The sequence below is a fragment of the Schistocerca cancellata genome, chromosome 7 (genome assembly GCF_023864275.1).
Source record: "Schistocerca cancellata isolate TAMUIC-IGC-003103 chromosome 7, iqSchCanc2.1, whole genome shotgun sequence".
NCBI classification, from domain to species: Eukaryota; Metazoa; Arthropoda; class Insecta; order Orthoptera; family Acrididae; genus Schistocerca; species Schistocerca cancellata.
In genome coordinates, this window is record NC_064632.1 from 290380328 (window position 1) to 290386432 (window position 6105).

A 6105-nucleotide genomic window follows, 5' to 3' on the forward strand; every position below is an offset into this window, starting at 1 on the left:
ACCAATTTTATTTAAACCAACAATAAAATTCGTCGTTGTATGTAAAGCATCTCTACTTGATTGTTTAGCACAAGATCCAGCACACTTACTGAGGACAGATGGTAAGAGAAAGAGAGAAGGAGAGACAGAGAGAGAGAGAGAGAGAAGACTGGATGAGCAAGGGGATAGGGAGAAACGGGTAGGCCGGCTGGAGTGGCCGAGCGGTTCTAGGCGCTACAGTCTGGAATCGCGCGACCGCTACGGTCGCAGGTTCTAATCCTGCCTCGGGCATGGATGTGTGTGATGTCCTTAGGTTAGTTAGGTTTAAGTAGTTCCAAGTACTAGGGGACTGATGACCACAGATGTTAAGTCCCATAGTGCTCAGAGCCATTTGAACCATTTTTAGAAACGGGTTTGGTGAGGCAAGATGAGAAATTAAGACGGACCCACTTTCACAGTTTTAGACACAGAACTTATAAACGTTCAGTGACTTTGGGAATGAGTTGCAGATTCAATGTCAATCGATTTAATATGGCATACCACGTAACACAAAGTAAAAGCTTGAAATGTTCAACTTAGTAAAACCTAGAGTGTTATGACCAGAAACACGGTTTATTATTATTATACACGATCACTCCGTGCACGACGAGTTCAATCACTGCAAAGATATGAAACACATAGCCGTTAACGAAATGCCAAAACCAGTGACAACAAAAAGCAAAGCACTTTATAAGCCAATCTTTTTCAAAGGATAGAGCGTAGATTGAACTACGTATACATATTTTTAGAATATTTAAAGGAGATAAAAAGAAACACTTTTTGTCTGACAAAAATGTCACAGGTGGGGTCCTTGAAGGTTTTAACGCTAGTGCTGTTAAGAGACGGTGTCCAGACTGTCGCCTAATGAATATTGTTTTAAAAGTGTTGCCTCTGTCCTAGGGATTTCTTTTTGCTTTGAGAGATGAAGCGTTTCGTGTCGCAGGTTTTTGACAGGTTTGTTCAGGCTACAGCCATTATTCATGAAACACCTGGTTATTTCGAGCGAGTTAGACACTCTCTAGCACGCGGAAATCAGTTGCTGTCTCTGAACATCATTTGTTTTGACGTTATTCAAAACCTTCACGGACCCCTAACGGGGAAACGGTGTACTTGTGACGTAGAAAAAGTGTTTGTTTTTGTCTCTTATAAACATTCCAATTTTTTTTGCACGTAGGTTTTTAAATGCTGTATATATTGTAAACAACGTGTAAAACATTTTTTCTGTCACAGAAAATCGTATCGAGTTTAATACCAAATCCTGTTTCCAATGTTGTCGTTACCACTGAGTAAATAGGTGTAGTCTGGAAACACCCTGTTTGTTGAATTTTGTAGAATTTCCTTGATTTTCATGTTGTTATAAGGTGTAAATATTACATCGAGCGTAGGGTTGATCAGAACAGGACACGAAACCGGCTGAAGGTTCTCTAAATTAATACCCAAAAATATTCACGTACGACCACTTACTCGGAAATATGTGGGAGAGGCTCCGAACATATCCTTACATATAAGAGACACTGCCTAAACATGAAACAGAAAAGAGCCGGGCAGAAACATCATAGTGGAGAAACTGACAGGTACCACACGCTCCCTGGTATAGACCCTCCTGGAATTAGACGCCAAATAGCTCTTTTTTTAAAATGGCTCTGAGCACTATGGGACTCAACTGCTGTGGTCATAAGTCCCCTAGAACTTAGAACTACTTAAACCTAACTAACCTAAGGACAGCACACAACACCCAGCCATCACGAGGCAGAGAAAATCCCTGACCCCGCCGGGAATCGAACCCGGGAACCCGGGCGTGGGAAGCGAGAACGCTACCGCACGACCACGAGATGCGGGCACCAAATAGCTGCTAGATGCGATGAAAGCGGGGCTTTGGCTACAGAAGCCCACTCTTTATACTGTAATCAGCCAGAATAACTTGGGCTGAAATCAAGAAAACGCTTCTCAATAACTACTAAAGCTCTTACTGGAACACCAGGCTCGCAAAAATCTTGAAGTGGCGGGGCAAACGTCAACACTTGGAGAAATGGTTGGAAGAGCTCCCTCCTGATCATTCTGAGGACAACTTGGAGATCTCTCAGCAGACTACGTTTTAGTACTACAACAGACAAAACCAGCCTGCAGAAGAGTGTCTTCCTGTAGAGTCAGTTTTATGCAAGTGCGATGCTCTGCAGACTAACAACAATCTGCTACAGTGTTCTTCTCCTGCCGCATGCACGATAAGAGCCTTGATGAGAGCGACACCAAATGCACGCGACGTGGCCAATTTCTAGTCAACCTGTGTATAAACCGATGTCAGCGATCGATTTTCTATTTTTGCTTGCATGCTTTGTACTCCTGACACGATAATAAATAAATAAACGTACAGAACATTTGTAAGATTCCTGGCTGTGGCCACCAGTATTTTATTTTGCTAGAAGATCACCTTGATGTAGCTTGATACACATGAAGGAGCATATGGTACAAAAGTGGAGTGAGATACAAGCGACAGATGGTACAGTATGTACCACTCCCATGGGAGAGTCCGCCAATTGTACTGAACTTCCTTCTGACTGGTCGGCACGTTAGGATGCTAGGCGCCCTAGGGCCTAACTTCTCTTATTTATTAGCTATATACTATTCAATTTATTTAACCCAGTTTTTAGTATGACAAACTCTCATGGTTGCCCTAGGAGTCTGTCGTTTTTGTATATTAAATTTCGCTAGTTTTGAGAAATATAAGAGTAACGATTTGCAGTAGAAGTGTTTCGGACACCTTCGGGTCGCTCTGGCGCGCCTGGAAGACGAAGTACTTGGGATGCGCTAGTCACTCTATTTCGGGCGTTGTGGAGTGTCGGACACGTATCTCAGTATTGTGCATTACTTAGATGCGAATATGTAATACTCACTCTATCTAGTGCGTACTGGAGAGCCAGACATGTCATATTTCGTATGATGGATGAAAAAGTTACCATACAATTAAGAAAGCTATGTCGAGTGTTGTAAAAGACAGTATAAATGTGTGAGTATCTGAGTAACAACCGAACAGGATCCATTAATGAGAAGTGTCGCCTACCATCATTGCCAACACTGTGTAAATAGAGAGACTAACCTGGGCAACTGGCATCCCGAAAAAAGCACAATCGCAGGTACGAACAGACAGCGCAACAGTCTCCGCCGAAGAAGATCCCACGACCGACGAGCTGTCTTCTACGCTGGGGACACAACGTCAGAAGACGACAGGTTGGTGGAAAGACCTGTTAGAGACTCTTATTCCATCTCTCCAGCTTCCATATCTGATTTCCAAAGGGACACATAATTAATACTTTCCAAATAAAATCACTAGATACGCTATAAGCTCAAGTCCTTCTACTTATTAGATACATTCTTATCACCAGCGCTGGTTTTTTCTTTTTTTTTTTGTCGTATTTCCCGATTTAATTTCAGCAGCCATTTGTATTATCATGAGATAGCACGGTGTAAGGCTATGCATGCTGAAACTGAATTAACGGTTCAGTAGCAATTGGCTGCTGTTACTGACGATATTTGGCGAGTGATTAATACACTCCTGGAAATGGAAAAAAGAACACATTCACACCGGTGTGTCAGACCCACCATACTTGCTCCGGACACTGCGAGAGGGCTGTACAAGCAATGATCACACGCACGGCACAGCGGACACACCAGGAACCGCGGTGTTGGCCGTCGAATGGCGCTAGCTGCGCAGCATTTGTGCACCGCCGCCGTCAGTGTCATCCAGTTTGCCGTGGCATACGGAGCTCCATTGCAGTCTTTAACACTGGTAGCATGCCGCGACAGCGTGGACGTGAACCGTATGTGCAGTTGACCGACTTTGAGCGAGGGCGTATAGTGGGCATGCGGGAGGCCGGGTGGACGTACCGCCGAATTGCTCAACACGTGGGGCGTGAGGTCTCCACAGTACATCGATGTTGTCGCCAGTGGTCGGCGGAAGGTGCACGTGCCCGTCGACCTGGGACCGGACCGCAGCGACGCACGGATGCACGCCAAGACCGTAGGATCCTACGCAGTGCCGTAGGGGACCGCACCGCCACTTCCCAGCAAATTAGGGACACTGTTGCTCCTGGGGTATCGGCGAGGACCATTCGCAACCGTCTCCATGAAGCTGGGCTACGGTCCCGCACACCGTTAGGCCGTCTTCCGCTCACGCCCCAACATCGTGCAGCCCGCCTCCAGTGGTGTCGCGACAGGCGTGAATGGAGGGACGAATGGAGACGTGTCGTCTTCAGCGATGAGAGTCGCTTCTGCCTTGGTGCCAATGATGGTCGTATGCGTGTTTGGCGCCGTGCAGGTGAGCGCCACAATCAGGACTGCATACGACCGAGGCACACAGGGCCAACACCCGGCATCATGGTGTGGGGAGCGATCTCCTACACTGGCCGTACACCACTGGTGATCGTCGAGGGGACACTGAATAGTGCACGGTACATCCAAACCGTCATCGAACCCATCGTTCTACCATTCCTAGCCCGGCAAGGGAACTTGCTGTTCCAACAGGACAATGCACGTCCGCATGTATCCCGTGCCACCCAACGTGCTCTAGAAGGTGTAAGTCAACTACCCTGGCCAGCAAGATCTCCGGATCTGTCCCCCATTGAGCATGTTTGGGACTGGATGAAGCGTCGTCTCACGCGGTCTGCACGTCCAGCACGAACGCTGGTCCAACTGAGGCGCCAGGTGGAAATGGCATGGCAAGCCGTTCCACAGGACTACATCCAGCATCTCTACGATCGTCTCCATGGGAGAATAGCAGCCTGCATTGCTGCGAAAGGTGGATATACACTGTACTAGTGCCGACATTGTGCATGCTCTGTTGCCTGTGTCTATGTGCCTGTGGTTCTGTCAGTGTGATCATGTGATGTATCTGACCCCAGGAATGTGTCAATAAAGTTTCCCCTTCCTGGGACAATGAATTCACGGTGTTCTTATTTCAATTTCCAGGAGTGTAAATTAATTATCAGAAGATCGCTTCCTAGATATGAAACCTAATCTGAAACGAAAGGGTGCAACGATTCATCAGAACTTAGATCCTCCACGGTACATGAAAATAAATGTGTAAGTTAAATGAAAATAAGTAGATTATAAAATCTTCTGAATTACGAGGACGCTACATACTCCTCTTCGAACTTTTTTAATTGTCGCCATTTCGATCTCGCTGCTGGGATCGTCTTCAAGATTTTACTGGTGTTCCTAGATGGCTGAACACTGTCGAAAGCCTATTTACATGCTCTTTTTCAGGGAAATAAAGTTACTGGGTACAAATCTTCAGGCCACTATTGGGCTACTTTTAGGCCACCTAAAGCAGACACCGAAAGAGAGGGAGATTCGAAAACGTTATTGTTGTTCCGACTCGCTTGTTTACTGGTAGCCTTATTTGTACCACGCTATCCGTGGCTGGTATTTACTTATGTGATGCAGAGTAGCTACGAAGATGGGAGGTTGCAGCCGTCATCTCCCTTGACATTGAGCTTATCATTCGGTTCTTAGATCGCGTCACGGGTTCCCCTACCACAAATACTACTTGCCCAGGGTAGTATGCGTGTGTTTTTATAGTCGATAACCCTTTTCACATTCTTATTGGATCTCTGCAGCCACTGAATTTTCATTTTGTGGTAAACGTGTTGGTTCTCCTCTTTAATACGTTCGTTTATTGTCCTGCCAGCTTCAGCAATATATACATGATCCAGTCACATTAATGTGACCACTGGACATCACAGACGACAGGTGCCACCACTAAGAGTGGAGAGTATATAAAGTGTGAACAGGGGACGCTGAAAAGAGTGAAGTTGTTGGCGTAATGCGGAAACGGAGTGATTTACCCTACATCCAAAAGGGAATGCTCATTGGCTTTCGGTCCAAGGACGTAAGCATACCTGGCACGGCCAGGTTTATAAACTGTGCGTGTGCTTCCGTGTTTAAGCATACCGTGCATTGCAAAATGGTGCTATCCAGAACCAGCGCCAAGGTAACTGTCATGCACTACGGGCCGTAGTTGACAGGAGTGAACGGTGGCTGCGAAGACGCGAACAGGGTAACAGACTTTCAGGTGTTGAGCAACTGACCGTC